Source organism: Glossina fuscipes, unplaced genomic scaffold (genome assembly GCF_014805625.2).
Source record: "Glossina fuscipes isolate IAEA_lab_2018 unplaced genomic scaffold, Yale_Gfus_2 2, whole genome shotgun sequence".
NCBI classification, from domain to species: Eukaryota; Metazoa; Arthropoda; class Insecta; order Diptera; family Glossinidae; genus Glossina; species Glossina fuscipes.
Genome location: NW_023998416.1, coordinates 6007021 through 6032817, shown reverse-complemented (window position 1 = coordinate 6032817; position 25797 = coordinate 6007021). Strand labels below are relative to the sequence as shown.

Here is a 25797-nt window from a genome sequence, read left to right as displayed (position 1 = left end):
TCTCTCTCTCTCTCTCTCTCTCTCTCTCTCTCTCTCTCTCTCTCTCTTTCTCTTTCTTTCTCTCACTCTTTCTCATTGATTAGCTAGATTCGCTTTTTTTTTAATTTGATATATACTTTGAATAATTGACCCTTTTTAGCGGGACCATAAGGAATTGATATTGTTTTTTGTTCATATTGGAACGAGGTTTCACGTAAAAAATAAAAGCTTTTTGTAAGTAAGAGATAAATAAAACACCGGTCGCGTACGATCGTGGGCATGCGTGCGATTTCGTTCTGGTTTTAAAATATCATTCAAAGTCTGATCGCTATCCCTTTTTGACGGCAATCGACTTGTTCGCATTTACTCATCGTACATATAGTGCAAGGTTTTTAATGACGATTTTTTGATAAGCATAGACATCATAAATTCATTTTCTTGTTAAGTCAAACATCAAGAGAAATTCCAAGCATATAAAGAAGATAAGAATTGCATTGAATATTAACGAAAAATTTCAGGCGAAAGCAGCTGGTTCCTCAACCGAGCAATCATACTCTTTACCACGATTGCCGGCATGAATGCTATAGCATTTTAGAGTTAGGTTCTATTGAGTTAATTTCAAACAAACTTAATACAATAGCAAATAAAACCACTATAGCACGCCACTGCACAGTGGTTCATACAACGTCTTTACAAAAAAGTTGGGGTTTTGGAAAGTGGTCGAAGAGCGGTCCGATTCCAGCCATTTTCAATAGCGTTCGTCCTTTGACTAGAACATATCGGTGTACTAAATTTTATCATAACTTGTCGAACTATCTCGAAACAAGATGGACAGACGGACAGACAGGCTTAAATCAATTTAAAAAAATGGTACCGAATCGATTGGTTTAGTAAAAGATGGATCTATCTCAAGTCACTCTGGGTGTAGCACATATCCACATAAATTTTAATTAAAACAATAATTACACACAAAAATCATTTATTATGTAAATATTTAGTCTTAGCGTATGTTGTGATCGATTTGTCACTCTGTGGCCATCAAAGTGGCGATTCTTTTGCACTGATGCCACCTTGAGAATGAATCATTGTCCAAAGTTGATAGAAGCAAATCGTCCGTGAGCAGCTAAACCCACTTGCCAATAATATCTTTGTGCGTTTAAAAGCACACATGCAGTATGCTATAGCTGGTTGTGATCAAGAATACTGCCTATGGTCTTTTGCTTAATCGAATGACAAATGCGGTTGTGGTGGTGCGGTATTTAATTTTCTCATCGTTTTATCTTTTGTTTTAATATTCTTTGATTTCAAATTTATGTCTATTTACGAATTTTTTGGAATTGGAAACCGTTTCATTAAGTTGTAAATACAAATAAATCATATCTATAATAAAATATTATATTAATTGTTTACAATTATGATCATAATATTTACTATTAATATGCAATTTTACGAAAAATCTCTTGAGAGTAACTATTAGATGTGAACATATATACATGAAATAAAGATAAATAAAGAGATTCGATTTATGTTTATTTATCAATACATAAATATAAACGTGTAAATTGATATTTAGATAATAATTTCATAAGAAAAAAAAAAAAAAAAAACATTTCTTTATATTCTTACATTTGCCTAAAATAATATAATTTGCAATAAGATTATATACAATAGCTTGGACACATGCAAATGAATCTATTAATAAATTTAAATTAAAAAAAAAAAAAAATAGAATTAATTTAATATGAAGCAAATCTTTTCATTTATTTATATTACAGGTGAGATTAATTACTCTTGTATGCTATTGAAACCTTTCAATAAACAGACATTATATTGTAAAAGCGTAAGCTTGTGTACGTGTACATCCGATTAGAGCAAGTTTTGGATTCAATTTGTTGAAAACTTCCTATCTTATAGTGTGACACAAAGTTTGAAATTATTTCATAAATTCGAATTAACGAAACGTTCACATGCTGCATATATGCAGCCTCCATACAAGCGAACGTTCACAAAAGTTTACAAAAATTTACTCAGCCAGTGCATATGTGTTGACATTGAGGGTTAAGTGCAGCAATATCATGAACTAGGTGCAATTAGTTAAACTTCTCCACTTAGCCAGTGTATAATACTCCCGATCACTGCAGATTGTATTTAGTTACGAATGCAACGCATCTCATATCGCTTCGTAGGACCGCTGGTAGAAAAGGCGGTAATATTTCGAATGCAAAAAGGTAAGAACCTTACCTACAGGCTAACCTATCTCTAAATATCGGATAAAATTCGCAATGATTATACAGATCTCGCCTATCTAATAAGAGCGTACTTAGTAATAAGCAAATATTTCTTAGATATATCGAATAATTTAGTCTTTCTTTTTTTTCCCAAAAGTATTATATACATACGTACGTAAGTAACTGCTGTAACAGAAAAATCAACTCTGGCCCAGAAAACTGTAGACATTTAAAAGATGGCTCTTTAGATCGTCGTTTGATCACACTTTGCTTGATTTGCTTCTTCCCGAAATAAAGTGCAGTTATTTATTCTGACAGTCTCTTAAGCCCAGTAAGTTCGAATTTGTTGTTACGTAAAAGGTCTAACAACTTGCTAAAGTTACGAGCGTGGAGTGTGTAAAGAACGCAATACCAATAAAATATTCAACTTGATTAAAGCGACTGGATCAACCATCATTTTTGGAAAAGAAAGAGCCGCTAATCGTAGTTGCTAGTGATCAGTAGTTGCTAGTGATCACTTCGTTTCCATTTGTTGGCGACAAACGCAAGGAGTTGTGGAGCAAAAAACGAATTGACGCGTTTTAATGGCTAGTAATTTTTTTTAAACTTTCTATCTAAATTTTAGTAGGCACTGTGGACATAGACCGTTAGTGCACTCTGTTCTATAATAATTCTATAATTGCTTCACTATGACTCAGGCAGGTTGCTTATTAGACATATGTGTTAGTTGGAGTTCTTTATATTTTATAAGCTGAAAATCTTGAACATCCTACTCACGAGTTAATATTGGTTCTTAAATTTTCCTAAAACTGATTTTGATCTTCGTTATGCTTTTGTCTGGCATTGGTTAATTAATATGTCTACGAACGTAAGTCTTAGACCAGTAACTAATACTCTATGCAAACGATAGCAGGACATGATGTTCTCGCTCTGGTTTTTGCAGTTATAGGATTTGAAAACAAAGAAATATAAAATATGCATTGGACTGCACTAAAGCGAATAATCATTAAGAGAAGACTTATCCATATGTCTAACTAGAGCGCCATTAGAAACCAAAAGACGGCTGCTGTAGGTCAAGTCTGTAAACAATCTTTATAATACCGTCATTATCATTATCAAGTAAAGCTTGCTAACTTTCCGACAAATTTTCCATCTCCGTGTCAGAGGAAACCGTGAAGCAAAATATGGCTCAGGGTATTCCCTTGATTAACTGGATTTCCGAGTTAATCTTTCATTTGGATTTAGGGAAAGCCATTGTGTAAATCCCGCTCATATGGAATCCATTCTTCAGGTCCGATAATAATATCGCTAAGAAACCCCACATCTCTCATCATCAGTAGCAACCTCAATACAAACTTTCGTTGTTGCCACCGTTCCATTAAGTCCCCTATGAAAATGAGAAAGTACGCCGTGACAAATCGGATCGTCGGACTTTACGCGGCGTTGTAAAACAAATATTACTTTTTAGAATATTTTCTACACAGACTACAGGTTCACCGAAATCTCTAAAAGAATACTGATTTTTGACTTAATAAAGTTAAGATACATCTTTTTGCAAATAATTGATTATTTATGGGTATCAGATACATGCGACACATTTTCGATATCAGTTGTACATTGATATCAGTTCTGATTAGAAAAGTTTTTGTAGAAATCATTATAAGATCCTAAGCTCATTATAGAATGCTGGCAAAGATTTTCATTCACTGACCGAGCCTTTTATGCATGTAAGTGCGTATGTCTGTTATTATATAATGTTTATTGGACATAAATTAATTCCTAATGATGTATTGGAAATTTGTCTTTAGTAGAATGAAATCTCTCTCATAGTATTGTCATTAATATCATTTTTATCTGTTTTGTTTTCTCATGAATCTTGTATATTTTTCTTTACATTGTTTATTTATATACACGTCTACACTTAATTCCCCTTTTTACAGCAACGCTATGAATGTAAACATATGTTATTATGCTACGCAAAATGTTTTCAAAATTGATTTAAAATAACAAGTGAAAATTAATCCTTTTTTAGAATGAATCACAAATTAATTTTCAAACTTCATCTAAATATAATATTCAAAACAAACTTACTTGCCAAAAATCTTGCTTCTTGTTTATTTCAACCAAAATGAAAAAAGCAACAACAAATGCCAAAATAGCCTTTTACAGCTATGAAAACTGCAAAGAAGAAAAAAAAAAAAAATGGTAAAGAATTTCTTCAGTAAAGAAACAACTAAGGAACTTATATTCATCTAAGGACGAATATCCAATGCCCATCGCCATCAGTAGCAAATAAATGCACAGATATAAATATTAATACTATGTAGTGGCAGCAAGTTGATGCGCGTAGCTTTTACGTCAAGCTTTCAAACGACTTCATCTGCTGGAGATAACCAGTCATTAACACAACAATGTTTCATAATTTTCTTTTTGCCTTTTCTTACTAACTTTTTCGAATTTTTAGCTATTATCAATGTATGTGTTTAACAGATCAAAATGAAATTTTAAAGCTAATCTGGAAGTTGAAGCGGAAAATACGTAATCGAATTGCACTAGACTTTCAAGTGTTTCTTGGAAATAATGCATCCATGTTTGAAATGAATTTCGGCCTAAATAATAAATTGCAATTTTTTACTGTTTCTAAGGGTGTTTGGAGGTGATCGTACACAAGCAGTGTAAAAGTTTCATTTCAGGTGTAAGCTTCAACAACAAACATTCGGACCGGAAAACCCACAAATTTTTGTTAAGACAAACGGAGTTGTATTCAATTTATGCTCCACTACGCGATTCTCCTCTGATCGATTTAGCCTATTTGCAAAAGCAACCTGCGTGGAGAAACTTCCAATGTAATGTGTCTACCAAATTTGAAATCGATATCTTAATTTTCGCCACTAGGTGAATACCAATAACACACACCACACAGACACACGGACGGACAGTCATGGCTAAATCAACTCTGAATTTCACGCTGATCAAGAATATTATAGGATCTCTGAAGCTTTCTTTGGGTGCTACATACGTTAGGGGTAAAACAAATGGTCTCACAGTGGTGAGTATAAAGATAATAATGTTTTTCTGAGATTGTTTCAGTATCTTTTGCATTTTAATTGTATAAGTGGGCAGATTCCATTTCTTTTTTAATCTTATATACTTAATCGATCAAGTAAAACTTGCGTGAAATTTCAAGTGCCTATGTACATTTTTGTGAGCGCGACAAATCACAGAATTTCCCCATCAAATTGACGGGCTTTCATACAAACTTGTATACAATATATAGGAATAATAAAAAAAGGAGTTTTCCAAAAAAAAAGAAAAGAAATATTCTCTATGAATATTTGCTGCGTTATATCATTCATTAAAAATCAATATATAACATCTGAAGACATCTACTTCGTTATGCAAAATATCTAAGCTTAAAACTGACGGCTTGTTGAAAATCCAGTGTTAACTGTACTATAACACATTTCGCCTTTGGACATAAAAATATAAAAAATTAAAATCAATTAATTTTGATTGGAAGAGAAACTAAATATAATTATAATTTTTTAAAATAAAACTTTAAAAGTTTATTATAGAAAACGAAAAATATTTATCTAAAAACCTTCGTCTATTGTTAATTATACCACTGATCAAACTAAAGTAAATGAACTTTCTTAGAAAATAAAAAAAAATAAAAAAAAAATAAAAAATTTAACTAAAAAAGGGGTCAATGTATCATATCTTAAACGAATTATGCAAATTTTTTTGCCAAACGCTTAATTATAATGAAAACAAAAATTTAGTCAACAGTAGAATATTAATTTCTTCGCTATGGCGAAAAATTAATATTTATAAGTGTTAACAAAAAAAAAAGAAAAAAAAAATAATAATAATAATACAAAATAAATAAATAAATAAAATTGATCACAATATTTAACAAATCGAAAAATGAGTTTATAGTTTAGCTTATTGGAAAGCAAAAAAAAAAAAAAAAACATTTTTTTTTATTTTTTCGCATTCTATGCAAATGTTTTTTGCTCTTTCACAATAGTTAGAGTTGAATTAATTAAGTGTATGTGTGCATATGTATATGTGTTTTTAAAAAACTAAACATAAATTTAATTACTTGTTCAAAAATCAATTTATAACCTAAGTTTCTATAATAAAGAATTAAATAATTGAGTGTGACATACTCAGCTTTTAGTGAAATCCCCTAGAGATAGTTGGAAAAATTTTCAATACCCACTCTAAGATTTTATCCCAACTGACTGGTCTTAGCACCTGCTAACAGCCTAAGTTAACGAAATTTTTGTTTTAAATTTCATTTTATTTTTACTTCTTGCTTAAAAAATCATTTACAGGATTGTAACTGATTTTCGAGCGTCACTTCGTTAATATGAACTAGGATTTGGTTCTTTGAGGGAAATTTATCATGAAGATCTAAGTATTAACGCAATGGATTTCTGAGGAATTTGTGAAATGAAGAAATCGCACGTATAGCTTGTGAAGTTAGGAGCTGGCGAAGTTGCAACAATAAGTGAGTAAAATATTCGAAACATCGTTTCTTATAATAGAGTTAGCGATTATCTTCACCAGGTCATTCCTTTACTATTTGTGGCGATTATATAAGAAAAGAGACTCTTTTTTTTTTAAATTTGAATAAAAAACCTATTTTATGTTGGGGAAACAATAGTTTTTCATTTACAGTATAAGTTGATACTATGCTGTTTACATATGGAAAAGGATGTAATTTGTATGCTCATCAAGGCTAGTTTCCAGTGTATAAATGTTAAAATCCTTTTTTAACTTTAACGTTTAAGGTTGAAATATTTTTCAACTCCGCGATAAATATCGGGTTTTGTATCATAGATTATTTACGAGTTGCTTGTATACACTTCACTTCCCAAAACGTACAAAATCCTAAGCAATATTTGAGTTTCTCTTTCGTCAAACTTGGATCGCAATAAATATATTGTCGCACGATTTACATGAAGTGTCGAGCAAAATTTGTTTACATTTTCAATTCGCCTATAAAAACCCAGTGTTCTTCATTAAAAGCCATCTTCAAACAAAACTACGGCAATGATGCTACTAACCGTCATCAAACATTCATCGTTAAAGAATGATCCATGACTAACATGGCGATGTCTAGTTCTTCCCGATGACAACTATTACTATGTTTGCCTTATTAGCACAGCTATTGAAGAAAAAATGATTTTCATCAGAAAAGAAGATTTTCGAAAAAAAGTTGCCTGTCATTTGAATTTGTTGTGGGCAAGCAAAATGGTTCATTGCGTAGTAAATGAATTCGTGCCTTTTAATAGTTAGTTTTTAGATTTCATTTATCAAAAGCTTTTGAAGTCACCTCCATTAAGGTAGGAAACCTTATGCATATTTGATTGGAGAGGATTGCCGAGGTAATGTCACTACGTCAACCGTAACTGATGGTTGGAATGTGATGAACTTTTGACACATATCGTTGGAAGATTGATACTGTCTAAAAATTATATAAGTTCATCAAAAGTGTCGAAATCTATTTATCATCCTACAAATGGATTGAGTGACGAATTTATTATACACCAAAGTTGTCCGAATGTTGCAAAGAGTTGTTATCTCTATATATCTATCAATTTATTTGCTTTCATATAGAAGCCAAGCAGTCAGTAATTGCTGTTTGATCAGTTTTCTCTCGTAAATTTCGGAAGACATTGTAGACGTAAGGCGCTCCGTGCTCCATCCTGTCTGGACGCGTTACATTTTAGACATGGTGCGTGCTAGCTGGTGTTCTTCATATATCGTAAATCGAAATATTAGAAAACTGAATATCTTTGGCTTGATTTCTTTCCTTTAGAAATTTAAAATTAATTCCAAATAGAACTCGACATTGTCTTCGTAAGAATTATGCTATCACTGTTTGCTAAAAGTTTAAATTCTTAACAGAGTGACAGGATGAATTCTTTACTTTTGCATATTAAACAAATATTTTATTTACATATAATATTTATGAAGGTTTTCAAAATTAACAAGAATTTTGATTTGTAGGTAAAAATTTAACTCATTATTAATGAGAACTTGAAGAAAAAAGACCAAAAATAAATATATAATTATATTTCTTGTTCTTGTTTTTAATCTTTAAAATGATATATGGCTTACTAATAGTCAATACGTTTTTACTTATTATTCAATGTACGGAGACCTGTCTCGATCGTTAGAAAAAATAATGTACTTACAGACACTTACGTTAACACCCTTAAATTATGAAAAGTCATGCACTTAAGAACGTTAAGAAAATGATTAAAAATGAAAAAAGGATCCTTTACAAGAACAAATCAAACTCAAATCTTAAGAAATATTATAAGGAGAAGGAAAAACAATAAGATGACTAAAGCAGCTTAAGTCGACTTTTGCGTTACTTATCGTTCATGTTATCCAATCTTATAATGTTGAGCTCATTAAATCTCTTAAAGCAATATATATATAGAGAACATAAGGATAGACAACAAAAAGGATAAATAGAATTGTACAGACCTCTTGCCATTACTTCCGTGGTGACTTTAGTCAATACCTAAAGAGGCGTAAAGTAGTTTGGTTACTAATCTTCGTTTCATGTAATTATTGAGCCCCTGAGTCCCTGAGATATATATTTTCAAGCCCTTTATGTTACCACACTTCTCAGAGATGATTATAAAAATCATAAGCTAGAGAGAGAAATCCATTTTATTCGCATTGGGGAAGAGATTTAGAGTAAGTCAGGTAACTATATAAAAATCGGACAAGGATGGCAAGGATTTGAATCTTTAATGATAGGCACATCTATTAAAAATTTCATGTCATTATTTGTTACACTTTACTTGATAAAAATCTCTTGCTATAAAACCGTTTCAACAAAAAGGAATATAAAACAATTTATAAGTAAATAAAGGCCACTTGTGGATTTAACCTACGAAATTTACCTAAAAATATATGAAGTTTTTGATATTTTTGATAGAGAAGCTCAAGAGATTTTCCATTTATCAGAATTATATTCGTGTGTACCTTTACAAGTACACAACAGGACAACCGAATCAAGTATACACTTAATCTGTGCTAGCGATTATAATAATAAATATTGACGTCTGGTTTTAATGATTTTAATCATATGCCTTAAAACTAAATAGTCTACCTTTACGCCTGAAAAGTAGAATTAACAATAAGTGTCTATTCACAAAGCCACACTCACTGTGGATTTTGTAAAAGAAAGAAAACAAAAAAAAATGCATTGGATAGGATTTCCACAGGCATCTATAATAATCTAAGACTCTTGAAGATCTTACATCAGGTAGTTTTCATTCCATTTATATATTGCTTTTCTTATTCAGTTTCAGTTAAGTTAATAACGCGCCAGATTTTCATTTCTAAATATCAATTGGTCGTAAATTTTATATAAATCGACAGTTTTATCGTTTTTATTTATCGGTTCGCTTTTACTATTAAAAAAGAAAGAAAAGAAAACCCAGTTATTGTAAAGATTGTAAAATAAATGTTTTTTTTTTTTTTTTTTTTTTTTTTTTTTTTTTTTTTTTTGTGTTTTAATTGTTAGAGTTTTTTATGCCGTGTGTGCGTACGTAATAAAAGATCAATTGCTGCTTTTTAAAACAAGCGTTATAAGCGTTGATTTTTAGTTTCTCTCTCTTTACGCGTATGTAACTAAAACATGTTGGGCAATCTTTTAAATGCACATACGCACAGATAGATGTACATATGTCAGATCTAGTGTGGGTATCAACTTTTATTTATTTGTTTTTATTAATTTCAAGAAACTGGTTTTCTTTTCTTTTTTTTTTTGGGTCTTAAATTTGAAGAAAATTAGCACCTTTGCCGATAGCAGCAAGATGTTTTAAGCACTTATTGTAGTTTTATAGAAAATATCTCATAGTTGCGTTGAAATTTTTACGCGCCCAAATGAAAAAAGGCTTAATATTAACCCTGTCCGTTTACTTGAAATATCGTAGTACGCATAGTAGTAAACTTCGATATAAATTATTTGAAAGGTGAAACATATCGTATGATCTTTCTTAGAAATCCTGCAAACTGATTAGAGGTTCTTTTCGCATTAGTTGAGGCCTTAAAGCTGCAAAAGGGGAAATGAGTGCGATTGGCTTTCCCATAGTTCCCTGTCAAGCGGTAAAGAAAGCTTTTCGAAAAGTGATTTATAAAAAGTTTGTTGGAATACAAATTAAACTTTTTTGGCAATGGTTTTATAGCAAAATCGTGTTATACTAATGGTAAATTTCGTACCATGTGTCTTCTAACGAAACCATGTCTTACAAGTGACCTGATGTAGGAGGGCTACTTGTACGTAATAATCACATACTTTATAGTTAGGCTAAGTATAAAATAAAAAAAAGATGTGATCATAACGACTGTTTCTTTTCCAAGGGTGACCCTTAACTTAAAACTGAGTCCGCAGTGCTCAAAGATATTCAATTTTATTATTATTGGCATATATACTACGATAAATTTCAATTTCTTTGCGGGATACGATGATACACAGTACGAGTCAAGCATTCAGAACTAAGAAAGCCTTCACAATTCCATGCCCATAATTAAGAAATTTGTAGAATGCCGAAGCCCTTGCCGAAGCGTTGTTGTGAGATCCTTCAAACGTTTGCCGACAAAAATTTTATTCAAAACTTGGAATGTTAATCAAGCAGTGTGCTTGTGTACTTATCCTTTACATCGTTTTTTTTTTGGGGGGGGGGGGGGGGGGGGAAAAAGTTTTATAATTTTTTTTATAAAAGTAATGCAAAAGTTAAAAGAAAAATGCTTATCTCGCTGCTTGAAAATAGAACTAAATTTTTTTTAATCTCATCACTTGGAACAATGGAAATGACATAAGAGAAGATTTGGTTGATTACTTAACGCAGACTGTTTAAAAAACTTTTGGTACTTTTTGATCTAAATTTTCTAATTAGCAATTTAGAATACACTGAACGATGTTAAATAAAAATTAATACCACGTTATGCATTTTAAATGTATATACATATATATGCTATTGATATAATCCATTAAGTAATTTTACAGCCAATCTCTTTAATGGTTTTACTCGTTTCTTTATTCAAGTTGTCATTCACTTATCAAAAATGTTGATTGGATAATTAACAAATATTTTATTTGGTAAAAAGTTGATTGACATTTTACTTAAAAAAAAAAAAAAAAAAAAAAAAACAGTTATTATCGTTATTATTATTAACTAACACGCAAAAGCAAAGTAATTGGCGAATGAGAAAGGCTTGTAAAAGATAGCAAAACTAAAATATTAATAGATACCTAGAGAAAATGTGAAATGAAAAATATTTGTTTTAGAAGGAAAGATTTATTGTGCGGTCAAAAGGTTTTGGTTAATTTCTTCAGGTGTTCGTCACACCTTTCGATTCTCTGAATGAATGAATAAATCATTTGCATACTAAAAGGAGAACACAAAAGTAGCATGAAAACAATTCCAAAGCATTTTGTGCTTCTTCACTTTGCACTTTCTATAAACTACAATATATTTGATATATAAATCTAAAAATCACTTAAAGAAGTTTCTTGCCTTTTCGCTTAATATATTTGAGAAGAAAAATCTGAATGCGTATATAAAACTTTTCTTTCAGAAGAGGAGTCGACGAATAGTTTTTCAAATTTTCTGATCAGTTAATTTTATCTCTTAATTTTATGTAATCTATAACGCATTCTATCTTAGAAGAAGAATAATACTGTAACCTTGGGCCGCTTTATTGTCCCGATCGAAATTTCAGTATGTCACTGAACTGCAATGTTGCGATCGAAAGGTTTTTCATTCGGCAATAAGAAAATTGCTTACGTTATCGACAGCGGTAAAGTGTCTCGAGCCAACCTTCTTGTATCTCTCAGCTTAATGATTATTATAAAATCATGACTTTAGACGAATATTCAAAATGCAAATCTCATTATTTTTCCGTTTTTATCAGAAGTACCCCCGACTTTGCGACACTTTCGTTAGAACCTTGCTTTTTTATTTTTTTTGTTTATTGTTATTTTGCGAGATTTTTTCAAAGTTTATCGCTTCCACGCCGCACAAAAGCTTGACATAAGAATACTTTGTGGCAGTTCACTAAAATTTCTACGCATTTTTATACCCTGCATCGCTTGTGCATGTGCGTAAGACTTCAGAGAAACGCACCTCTTATTATACGAATTAATTTCAAATCACTTTCCGTTGATTTGATTTAAACTTGTCTGTCTGTCTGTCTAACTTGTTTTTTTGTGCTCCCAAGTTGATTTAGTTGTTGCTCCGCTTGTTTGCTTATGCTTTTTAAGTTTTCGAGATGACGGTCGCAAAAATAGAGAAGAATACTTGAATACTCTTTTTATTACATCCTGCATCACGAGTGGCACAAAACTTGTGTGGATGTATGCAACATCCAGAACGATTTAAGATAGACCTACCGATTAACCAATCGATTGAGAATCGCTTTCTGAATCAATCTAAGCTTGTCGGTCTGCCTATCCGTTCGTCCATCCGATGTCTCTCCATATGTGTTTTCGCGTTCAACCTACAGATCGTATCGCCTTACGATACTTTGATACAATTTGGTCCAACGACTGGGATTGGACGACCTTTTCGACCACTTCATATAAAACGGTTTCTTTTAAAAAATCGTTATATTTGTGGCTCACTATAATGTTTTTACTTGTCTTTACTTTACCCTTTTCTTTTTTTTATTGGACCTTTTTCTATTTTTTTATTACCTTTGCAGTTCTCCCCCTCCATTTCTTACCTTAGAAATATTTAAATTTTTTGTTGGTATACAAATTTTGGAAAAACAGTCCAATAAATCTTTGATAATCAAAACGTGAGAAAATGAAACATAGCCTAAACTATGGCAAGCTGAAAGAAAATTTCAAAATTGTACGCCTACAACGACAAAATAATTGTTAAAGATAAACATACCAGCAGACGCACAAACATATACACATGCACAAAACAAATTCGTTATGCAATTGGAAAAAGTAATAAAAAAGATTTATGAGTTTTGTGTATGCCGAGAAAAGCCTATGCAACAACAACAATAACAGTAGCTGCGCATTTTCATGGCCACTATCTTAACAATCTACTTTTCATCAGCACGCTCAACACAATTATCGATTAAATGTAGATAAGTTAAAAGATCTCGTCTTTGTTTTATACGGAATGCTTATCCAAATCGATTTAATTAATTTAATTTATGTCTTGCAACAAACAATATAATAATAATGAAAAATAAGTCTAAAATTTGCGCTTACCTACGAACGTATTTTGGATTACTAGCGCTTTAAGTTCCTATACCTAGGAGTATAGTATGTAAGAAATATATAAAGTAAGGAATTTGTGTGCATAAGCGACAAGACTGTCAGGACGGGGAAAATTATAAAAAAAGTTTGCAAGCAAGTTTGCAATTCTCCCGTAAGAAACGAGATATATCGTATAAATCCGTTCGGTGTCGCCTTTTCCAGATACCTCATAAATAATTGAAGCTTGATGACATATACGCAATTCATACGACAAAACCGCTGAAAGAACTCTGAGCGACTCGAGCAATATAGAAATTTTGGAGATGTTGATTCGAAAAATCAATTGCCAACTAATACCGATAGGTTGAACATCTTTTCTGGGCCAAGGACATGCTCGCCAGTTTATACAAGATTCTCTCCTGTACTTTTTTTTTTTTATATTTATATGGGATTGTGTGCCTTAGTGACAGGTATATATATGTAAGATTTTATTGCAAGCAATTGAAGTAAGCTCCATGATTAGAACTATTTTCAGTTTTAATAGATCAACGTAGAATTTTATGCGTATTAGATAAAGGCGATCTAAGCGATTAATTTGGACATTAATTTTGTAAAGGGAAGCTTACAAGCAATTAGGGTCACCGCGAATGATAGGATTATAAAGATAATTATGTTTCAAGCTATCTTTAGTGCTAATGTAGGTGATATTCTTATGAAAAGAGAGTGAGAGAGAGAGAGAGAGGGAGAGAGGGAGAGAGTTGCCGTACACCTGTAATTATGCTGCTTATTGATCCAAGGAGCTCATAAAACGACGCGAAACGTCTGGCTATTTTGTCTGTTCGCGCAAGAAACACACAAAATACTCCGAGAATCTGCTTGTATGGCCAAAATGCAAGACAAAATCGGATATCTAACTTGTGTAAGAAAGATGGTATCAAGGATCGGAAGTCGCTCTCTGGACTTTAATGGAGATTCCCACACGTTATCAGCTGGGATGCCCGAAGCCGGTCGGTAGTCCTTGTGCTTATAATTAATTTGTTCTAACGCATTCATATCTACCCTATGTTAGCTAAGTTCATTTCAGCGCCCCCTGTCTGAGCCAGAGGACATGCCACATCAAATTTAGGAACGTTTTTGAATCGCCACAACTCCTAATACAGCTCTGTACAGTGTCATTCCCATTGAAGTTGTCGCCAAGACTTGTATTGAAAAAATGGGTCCAAATTTTCCTCTTAATAAATAATACTTGTCTGGCGTACATGCTATTTTGATCGACATAACCTCTTGAATAATATTAGCTTTTTTTATCCATCCTACTTGATTTTCTACATATCAATAGGTAGCTTCTTAAAGCTATATACCCGGCATCTGACCCGTTAGAATTCCAAGACCCTAAGCAGACTTGTCACATTTCCAAGTAGATAAGAGTCACGACAACCAAGCCGATGTTCGCTGCCTCAAACTATTAACGGAAACAATTATCATCCGTATGAGAAGTCTACTAGGTAAGAATGACTAGACTAGCAAGTCAGTGTTCATGAGTTTAAATCTCTAGTGCGGTAGAGTTTACTTTGGCCGTAGCTGTGGTGAATATTCAATCTGTGATGGCAGACGACATAACGATAGGCCACAAATAATCTAGCCATCGGCGAATCCCTATTTCTTTCTTACCATCGCAATGTTGCACGTATAAAAGGACGTGAATCATTGATGATGTAAAGCTGACAAAAGTATCGAAGAACTAACTGCTGGCGAAGCCAAATCAAGTAACATTCATTCCGTTTTGCTTAAGCCCTATTTGATTAAGCCTACCACCTTAAGTGCATGGAGACACTCGACCAACTCGTCTAACTTCAATTGCCGTAATGTGCTCGTCAAACTATTCGACTAAGCTTGAACGCCTTAAACCCTTAATCCATCTGCTGCTTTGAAGCTAGTTTTCATTCACTCCTTAATTAAGGGTAATTTTGCGTTCAGCTGTATCTTCGTTTGCCACTACAACTCTTTCGTTCTCTATCTCTCTCTATCTAACTATCTACCTATCTCTGTAATATGTATTCAGCAGAATGAAGGTGGCAAGCTAACCTACTAGGTCGTAGAGGTTTAAAAAACACTGAATCGGTTCCATACATAAACTCTTGTGATTAGGAGAGAATTAAAAACAATCCCTCAAAAAATAGTCGAAAATCTTAGAACATTTGTTTCAGTAAGCGGCGTCACTTAGATACAATGCACGTGCACTTGATGCTACGGTTCGTTATCAAAAATCTATTTGAAATTTGGTGCAAGCATTTAGTGGAGTCATGGGAAAACGATATTTAACAGCGTAACGAAATAGTCAATAATTGATTTTCAAACATTTATCGTACGTGATAAGTGATGAGTGTTCAGGAGTCTCTTTACGGTTTTCCTTTCCTTTTTATTTATCGATTTTAAAGTAACTTCAAGACGCGTAAAATAGCCTTTGTGGTCTTCTTGAGTGAACATATAAATGCTGGAAGTATTTAAGAAATTCTTTGAAAATTCTTTTGCTGTTTTTTAACCAATAATTATTATGGTTTAGTAAGTTGGGAGTGGAATAAAACAAGAAAATGAGAAAACGGAAGATATCTATAATAACATAGCGAAATATGAAGTAAGGAGTAATGTTTTAATATAAAGAAAGAAACCGAAATAGAAGAGAAGTGAAAGGAAATAAAACCCACAACAAACAATTAAAAAAATGAAAAAGCGAGAATATAAAAAAGTTAAAAGAAAAACACTGCATATGCATAAGAAAAACGTAATTGTTCGTTAATAGCTGAATGTATGAATGAGTAAATGTTATAAAAACATGTACATACACATATATATATGTATGTACGATATACAACATAAGGTGCTTAGGGTTAGTTGGAAACTTGTTACATTTGTTTAAGTTTGCATGACAACCAGTTGTATCAATTATTATAACAAAAGCGTTCATGTAACGAATAGAAAAGTACGTAGGAGAGGAGCGACATCATCAACAGCACAATAATACTATTTTAAGAAATAAGTGAAAACATCTACAGTTCAAATACATAAAATATTAATACAATTTAGAAATAATAACATAGACTTAGTCGCTTATTTATACGCGTCCTTTCATTCACTCATTCATTGCAATTAACATTAATGTATTATTTTTACGGTTATAAAATTCAATGAAAATGAAAATATGAAATAAAAAAGAAATTCAACCACCTTTGCATTCATTATATGCATGCGTTATATATGACCAATAATAATATATAAAATAAAAAAAAAAACAAGAGAGAGAATATTATATTCGGTCATGTCCGAATCTTTCGCACCCACCATCAACGACTAAAAAAAATGGAAAAGAACAAAATTTTCATATTCACAGTTTTCGTGGAATAGACATGTGGGGGTCGTAACTCACTTGGCCAATCTTATCGCTTATTTTCAATAACAGCCTGCGTGCAAGAACTTACCCATGTCTCTGCTAAGAAAATCTCTTCCACAGACGTTGCACGGACGGATCGGGGACGGATGGACAGGCAAAGGGACATGCTTATTTCGGTTCTAAATTTAATGCTGAATAAGAATGTATACACATTGTATGGTATCTGAAGCTTACCTCTGAGCGTTGCAAACGTTTTGACGAAATGAATCATCCTTCGGGGATGGGTGGTATAAAAAGGGAAAAACCTAAATGTATATACATAGCAATGTATATACATAGTTTATATATTTAAATACACATATAACAACAAACGCGTTGACTTGTGACCTTATCACCTTTTCTATCACAATTAATACAAATTAACATATTAGCATATAATTATACTGAAAAACAAAAACGGAAAAATGGTAAATAAATTAAAATTCATATTTTTCGTTGTGAGTGCATGGGTGTTTTTTCTACTTATTCTTCTTCTTCTTCTTCTTCTACTTTTTCTCTTTTCCTTCGATATTCACACATATATACGCCTGAATGGTCACGAATTTACTTATATGTGTATGAATTTTTGAACTATTTGAACCCTTTAATTATCCATCTAATTTTCATAAATACCAAGTATCGCAGTTTACATGAGTTAAATTTTGTTAGTGGGCGTGCTTTTTGCTTTTTATGAATTCATTACCGATGAAATTAATAGTGAATGCAAATTTTCTGTATTATACATCAGTTGCGGTTATAATCCAAAGACTTTCTACTCTTTTACATATGAATTTGAAGGGGTTTTCCTCTTCTTTTTTGCTTACGTTATTTTGTTAATGACATTTTGACCGCGACGCGGTTTTTATAGTCTTTTATATAAGCTAACAGTTTTAATGGTTAAAAAAGGCCAACTAGATTTTTCGTTATATTATCGGAATGGATATGTAATGATGAAGAAATATGGGTACGAATGTAACAAGCGTAAAAAGCATATTCGTTACAGAAGAAATTTTTAGATGCTACGCACCTCAGCCTTGCACACGTATCTTTAGAGATTGGCATCATTTTCATTTGGGCAACAGCTTACTTACTTAGGCTTGCCGCAATACTCTCTTGCCTTGTCGTAGCACAATGACCGTAAATAAACTAGAAGTTTGTAATATAACACGTCACTCAAAAAATCCATAGGATCACAAAAAGATGTGGGATAACTATTGACGAATCCATGCGATTTTTAGATAGTACCTACTTTCAAATGAGACATGTCAAAATTTCATGCTATTTTGACAGTTAGTTTTCAAGTCATAGTCGTTTTAATGATGCTACACAAGAAGTTCAGATCTTTCATTGTTTTACGAAAATTAAATTTATAAAATAACACTAGCGTCACGAAAACACATATCTTTGTTGGTACACCATCTTGTCGATTTAACCCCGCGATGCCCGATGACGCACCAAAACAACTGTACAACTGTATGGATTTGTCAATTGTGGCGACATCTATATGCCATCCCACGAACTCACTGAGTTGAATTAGAAAGCTGAGATCGCTAAGCCCACTGTAAATTGTAAAATCGTTTCAATTTCTGTCAACAATGTTGTCATGTATCTATCAGACCGGATATTTATTGAGTGATACCTCGACTTCAAGATTGAATCCCTTAAGAGGGAAAACGCTGCTCTGCATTCGGTGGGACCAGAAGAGTATGCTCTGTTATCAGCTGCTGCAATCTGTCGAAACGGTTAACATCAAACATTACGAATAACATATAATTGTTTTGAATCATACGCAATTCACAATCGATCGGAATATGAATACCATTTAATACCCTACACCTCTTGGGGTACAGTGGTATATCAAGTTTGTGCGGATGTATCCAACACCCAGAACGGCTTGGAATAGGCTCATCTTTTATTATGTCGATTGGTTCAGAATAACTTTCTGAATCGCTGTCTGAATCGATTCAAACTTGTTTTTCTCTCTCTCTCTCTCTCTTTCTCTCTGCCCGTCTCTTCGACGGTTTTCTTATGTTCAGTTTAAATGTCGCAAATTTTACGATATTTCGAGTAAAGTTGACACACCGACGTGTTTTGGTCGAACGATAAACGCTATTGAATATGGTTTAGGTCGGAGCACTCGATCGCTTCCCATATAGCGCTTTACTTCAAAAACTCGCCATATGAATAATTGTATTAAACGAATTGATGTAGGGGTATTTAAGGGTGGACCGTGGCACACTATAATCTTTTTGCTTACTTTTAACGTAAAATTTTGGAAAACAACAATTTTTTAGAGGCATTGCTACTAAGTCATAGATAAGTGACTAAATAGACAGACAATAATCCAGATTAAAACACATATAACGCATAATTTGGGTTTGTAGTGGACGGAAGAAATAATTCGGAAATGCAATAATAAATAAATTTATACTGTATGTATTCTGTATGAATTTGGTAAATAAAAATCGTTTTAATGCAGTGTGAGTGTGAGAGGAAGAACAAACAATATCCTCTTATGAGAGTATTATATAGTATGTAAACTTGTGCGCAAAATTCATTGTATTCACTTCAACTTCATTTGAATTTTTATGTTAAATGTGCGTTAAGCTGATCGTACATATCTGTTTACATATACCTGCATGCCACAGTAATTTGTTACCATCATATATATTTTTATTTTTTTTCAATTTTTCTTCTGTGGCAAAGTAAGAAATCATTAAGTTTTTAAAAGCAAAAATAAATCTGCAACTTGTTAAGGTGTAGTTTTACATTGACGGTAAAAAGCACATTATGGACAAAGAGTTTTGAGCGGTGAAAAGGAGCAATAAGGAGAATATGTGCGGAATGTGTGTGCATTCAATTGAATTGGATATATGAAGGCTATGAAATGATATGCTGAGTACAGAGAGTAAAGAATTTAAAAGAGGATGGACAACACCACAGGATTATCACGCAAATACACTAAATATATATATATATATATATATATACGTACATATGTGTGTATATATTTATATATGTTCATAAAACAAAGACCAGGGCGTATAAATCCATTTTGGCGACACTACGATGAATTGAAGTCACTTAAGGTGACACAACACCAACTACAACAATATAACAATAACAACAACAATAATGATATTAAATAAACGAGTACACCACTAACAAGCCAAACCAAACCATCAGTAATCAGAGGCCATTAACCATTAATAACAACAACAATAAAAGCCAACAAGAAGGAATAAAGCAAAGTAAGGTTAAGAGCATATACTCACTCAGTCACTACATTAAAATTAAAAAAAAAAAAAAAAAAAAGGAAAAACAAACTAAAAAAAAAAAAAGAGTTAAGTAAAGGTGTGTCATTGCAATAAGTGTTTCATGCATATAAGTAAGAATAATATACATATATATATATATACATATATATATATATATATATATATATATACGTATGTACATACATGCGAATGAACTTATAGTGCTAAAGGATTTATAAATATAAAAATTAACCAGAAAAACAATAACAACAACAACAAGAACAACAACAATAAAAGCAAGCATGACTGTATCGAATATACAGTATAAGAGAGATCATAAGAATTAAAATCATTGTTTTTTTTTTTTTTCTTTTTGATTTTTTGTTCTTTTATTTCATTTTTTGGTATTTTTTGCTGTTAAGATGATTTTATGGTTCTTGCTTTACTTACGATTGCTTCGTTATTGTTGTCGTTGTTGTAATTAATGGCAAACAATTACACAAAAAAATCCAGGTAAAGATAAAAAATCTGTGCGCTAAAGACCTGTATACGCTTTATGTATATATATATATATATATATATATAGATATATGTGCGCACTATACTTCTATATATATATATATGTGTGTATTTGCACGTAGCTTTTGTTTTCGTGTTAAACAAATGAAAAATAATCACAAAAAGTCAAATGGACTAAAATGAATTTAAAATCGGTCGTTGTTTAACGACAACATTCACTATAGTAGTACTTTACGTTAAGTGTTAATACAATAAAGACAATAAAGACTCTTATGCATTAAGGACGTCCAGTATAAAACTCATGCACGCATCAACTAACAGCAACTTACTGCACGTAAGAGAAATCGAGAGCTTAACAAGAAAAGAGAAATACATGCCTACCCGCAAAGAGTCCAGATTGGTTGGTTTTTATTTTATTTATTTATTGTTTTTTGTTTTTTTTTTTTTTTCTTTTTGTCTTTTACGAAGCGAAGAAAGAAGTAAGTCACTGTGGTAAAGATTGAGTAATAATAATAAAATCTTGATTCATAGGCAGATTTGTTGGGGAAAAAAAGCTTTTGATACTCATTATGCAGTAAGTGCTGCCTTTTTGTTTTTGTTTTTTTTTCTTGTTAATATATGTAAAAAGGTTAAAAGTTGATGATACATTCGCGTTATTATCTTTGTAATGTAGGAATTTTATTTTCTTAATTTTCAGTGCTTAACTAACAAATGACGCATTTTATTATTATTAATTGCAAGAAAAATAAAGTTTGCAAACGTGTGAGTCAATACATATATATACATATATGTATATGCACAATAGCACGACAAGGTTCACTTGCATTTATTCTTTCATGACATAAAGAAATCTCTTAATTTTTTTTAAACTTCTCTTTCTTCTTGCGCTCTATCGCTGATTATCGTTCGATTCTCAGTTGCTTTCACATTGCTATAATAAAAATTGCTAAAAATCAATGTTTTCTTATACGAATACTTTGAAGATTTATCATCAACGATTAACGGTGCATATAACATAATAAATAGTCTTAGGAAAAAAGCAATAGAAGAAGAAAAATCAAAAAGTAAGTTAAGAGGAAGTTTGAGGCGAATTTTCCGACAGACATTTTTATGCAGATTGATGTTCTGAAAAGACACTTCCCTAGGCACAACCAAGGCGAAGAAGATAGCATAGAACTAAACGGTTCATACGATTAGGGACAAAAAGTAGATTGATTTTCATATGAATTCTTGGGCTTTCAATATTCGCGCTTTTGCATTTAGATAGCTATTTAACGGAAATTCATTGACTGTTCACAGCTTACCTAACAATTCAGCAATGACAAGAAAAAGTTAAAGAGCAACGAGATGAATTTTAAAAGGGACTTTAAATCCTTTGAAGCTAATGCGGTGTTCAGGTTTAAATTTTAGCTGATAAGCGAAGAGAGGGAAAGAAGAAAATTCCTTGATTTGGACAATGCTAAGGTAAGTCTAGACGAGATACTTTGATTTTTCATTGCACATGATAAGTATAAATGAGTTTAGTGATTGTTCGAAACATAAGTAACACTTTTAAGAGCCAAAAAAAGCTTTTTCTTCAAATTCTATTATGTCTTGCGTGTGAACTTCAAAACATTTAATTATATGTTCTTAGATGCCCGCTAAGTTCTTTTTTAGAGTAACTAAATGTTTTGGAGTTAAGGAAAAGAAGAAATACGGAGAGCAATAAGGGGACGCGTAAGATGCCTCTTAAGTTAACAGATAAGGGATATAAGTGTAATGAAGCTTTACTTACCTAACTAGCGGATCTGATTGGATTTGTAAACATGATCAACTTTTAAGTGTGCCTGACCGATAGACAATCGGAAGTTCTCCGTTGATTCAAAGCCTAATGAGAAGAAATTAGAAAAAGATGAAACGAGAGAGAAATGGAAAGTTTTGCGTCTTCATGTCTTTTGAACGCTCTTTAGTAGGAAAGAATATTAAGGTTAATAATAATAAGAAAATTGATTTTCAGCTTTGAACAAAAAGCGATCGTATTAACGGAAAAAATTGTACAGTTTCGTTTCGGCATATATTGGAAGCATTGAGTATAACTTGAAATGATGACAAAATGAATGATGATTAAAATTGTGATCACAGGCTATTTAATATTGGCAGAGTATAAATCATTCAACGCTCACAATGTATAGCGACCGTGGAAATGAGTTTAATATAATACATTGCACAAAGAGTAAAACTAATATTTAAGTTAAATTGAGCCGGTATATCGAATATGAGAAATATTTTTGTTCTAACTTGGTAGGTCTGTGAGAGACGTCTGTTCCAAATTTCACGGCATAAACGTAAATAGTGGTTCAGGTGCGACGCAAAAGGTACCTTTTCCGATTTTTACAATGTCTATGAGGGGCTGATTTCCGACTAACAATCGATCATGAAACTTGGATATACGCCTACGATCGAGTGAATATCGTGCACGAGGTGAGTCAAGACTAAAAACCCTCCCAAAGATGATATTAACACATTGTGTTGTGCACTATGAACTCTTTCCCCCAAGCCAAACTGTTAACAAGGAATGTTATTTGACAGGTATGCCTGGTTTGCGTAAATCGATTTGCAAAATGAAGTCGTAATAGATTTCAAAAAAAAAAAAAAAAATTAATTTGCTCATCAGTTTTGGGCATGGTAGTATATAGAAATGTGGTTTAAACAAGTAGTTCTTTATTTATATATATATACACATCCTATTAGGTCGAAGATTATTACAATACATCACTTTATTAGATCGGATGTTAAACAGATTCACTAACAGGAGGGGGATCTCTCTTGTCTTTTCCTTTCGCGGCAAGAGTATCTTTACTTTCCGGAATCTTCTTCGAAGTCAGGAATCATCATAATTTCAGTTAATGTTTGAAGAAAACGTAGATCAAGGGCACTTCCAGGGCTACTACTATTCTTAACGCGAAATCACTTTTCATTATAGAAAGGAAATTTCGATCTTAAGGCAAACATTAAAAAAATTGAATAAACTTTTTGTTCGTTTATTTGTTCATATATGCAAGGAAATAAACAAATGTAGAAACATAAACAAATATTAGTTAATAAATTCATTTACTTTGCTCCTCTCTATCTCCTGTTCTTTCTATCACGCTATATATTGCTTCTTACTGTCTTTCTATTCATTATTCCCTACACTACTTATGGTACAGAGTATATTACGTTGTACGAACCATCTTTTATAATACCGATTGGCTCAGAGTCACTTTCCAGATTCCATTTTTTGATTTGTTTTGGTGACGTTTGATACTGAGATCTCTTTTGGTCGAAGAGCGAAAACTATTGAAAATATTTCGGAACAGACCACTTTTTCGACCACTCTCCATTTAATACCCTATTTTGAAGGGTTGATATGCGTGAAAAATTAGAATTTTGAAAAATGTTTGACGAAAGTGGCTAAGCAACAGTATTTCGGCATTCTAAATTGGCATGAAAACTTTGGACCGGCTTTGGCAATTTTTGAACTCCCTCTCATATAACGAAAACTAAGGTTCATGTTAAAAAAATGTCTAATTTTCAATGCTTCATGATGAAAGTTAGATCATAATAGTAATTTAAGGTAAAAAAAAAATAACTGTACCCAATTTGGGGACCATCTTTGCCGCCCTATATAAGGGTTTTCAGGAAAATTGAACTTTTGTAAAACAGAAAACTCTAAATTTTAATAGCTTGTGATGAAACTTAACCCACAGTCGTAATTAAATATGAAAAATTCACTGTACCAAATTTGGACAACCCACGCCTATTTTTGTTTGTGATAAAAGTTAATTTATAGTAGTAGTTTGATATAAAGATTAACTTCAAAAAATTTGGACGACGTACGCCTATTTTTAGATCCTAACCTATATAAGCAGGAAAGTCAAAGTTTTAAGATTTTATAAAAAAAAAAAAAAACTGATCCACAATAGTGGTTTGATATAAAACTTAACTATGCAGAATTTTGAATACTTACCACAATTTTTGAAACTCGTGGTCACAAACATTTTTACGGAAAGTGAGGCTTTATTTGCAAGGGCTCTAATTTTTATTACACCTTTTCATAATGACAAGTTCATATAAAAGCAGGGTTTGGGTGTTTGGTGGCAGAACTAACAATTGTATTAGAAAATGCAGCGTAGGATATTTAACACTTGACCTAGCCCGACCATAATGTTTTCTCTTGCTTTAATCCAGTGAGGTTCTCTTTTCAAATGTAATCACACTTTCCCCGTTAGTAGAGTGTACGATTTTCTAAATCGCTACTTTTGATATATTGCTTTTCTCATTCTTTTATAATTCCTCTGTGCAATGTTTGCAGCGCGTCACAAGTATATTAACAAACTTGATATACTTCATGCTACTCACACTAATGCCAGCAGTTGTTATATGGATGTATGTGCGCGTGTGTAAAGCTGTATGTTTGTGTGTGCGTGTGTCTGCATGATTTTGAAAAACGCAAGTCATGAGGAAAAAAAATCTTTTTACGCTCTTCGTTTAATGAGTGTGCAACCGCTTGGGAGGAATTAATACCTACTTAAGTTCAACTGGACATATAAATGATTTTTACACTCTCTGTGCGTTCGCATATTGATGGTGATTTTCATCTTGCTATTAACCTTTTCTTAAGTGTTGATTTGTAGTTGTTGCAAATTATGTGAAGGTGATTCACCAAAATTACTGCATACAGAGCTCAAGCATCCCTTTTTTGTTATTTATTTATTCATTCTTGTTGTTTTCTTATTCTACTCAGTCTAAGTATCGTATTCTTCTTTATCCTGTAATAAATTTCATATATATATGTATATAGAAACTTACATACATATACGAATACTTACTGTTGTGGATTTGCGGTCGATTTTGTTTACTTGTGCTTTGGCTGTTATTATTAATGCGCATTTTTTTCTTTTTAATTATATTTCTTGGAATTTTTATTTAAGAAACTCTCATACAGCGCTTGTAACCAATAACTGAGTGCGTTTTTCATTTGCTTTATTAAAGCAAAAATGTCAGATATTACCGTTATTTTGTGAAATTTTTACTGTCATGTCATCAAAAAAAAAAAAAAAAAAAAAAAAAAAAAATGCAATATAAATTGTTGTTAATACAAATCCTGGATAG

General features: G+C 32.1%; 1 protein-coding gene across 8 annotated transcripts in view; it reads right to left on the bottom strand.

Moving 5' to 3' along the window:
- LOC119633789 (protein abrupt) overlaps positions 1-25797 on the bottom strand; it is a 136727-nt gene that overhangs the window by 85976 nt on the left and 24954 nt on the right. For 7 of the 8 annotated variants that reach the window (XM_038027532.1, XM_038027531.1, XM_038027529.1 and 4 more), the window contains exon 3: positions 4299-4385. The exons of the other annotated variant lie outside the window; for it this stretch is intronic. The gene's annotated coding sequence lies outside the window, so the exon portion shown is untranslated. The remainder of the gene's footprint in view (positions 1-4298; positions 4386-25797) is intronic. 8 annotated transcript variants of the gene reach the window in all.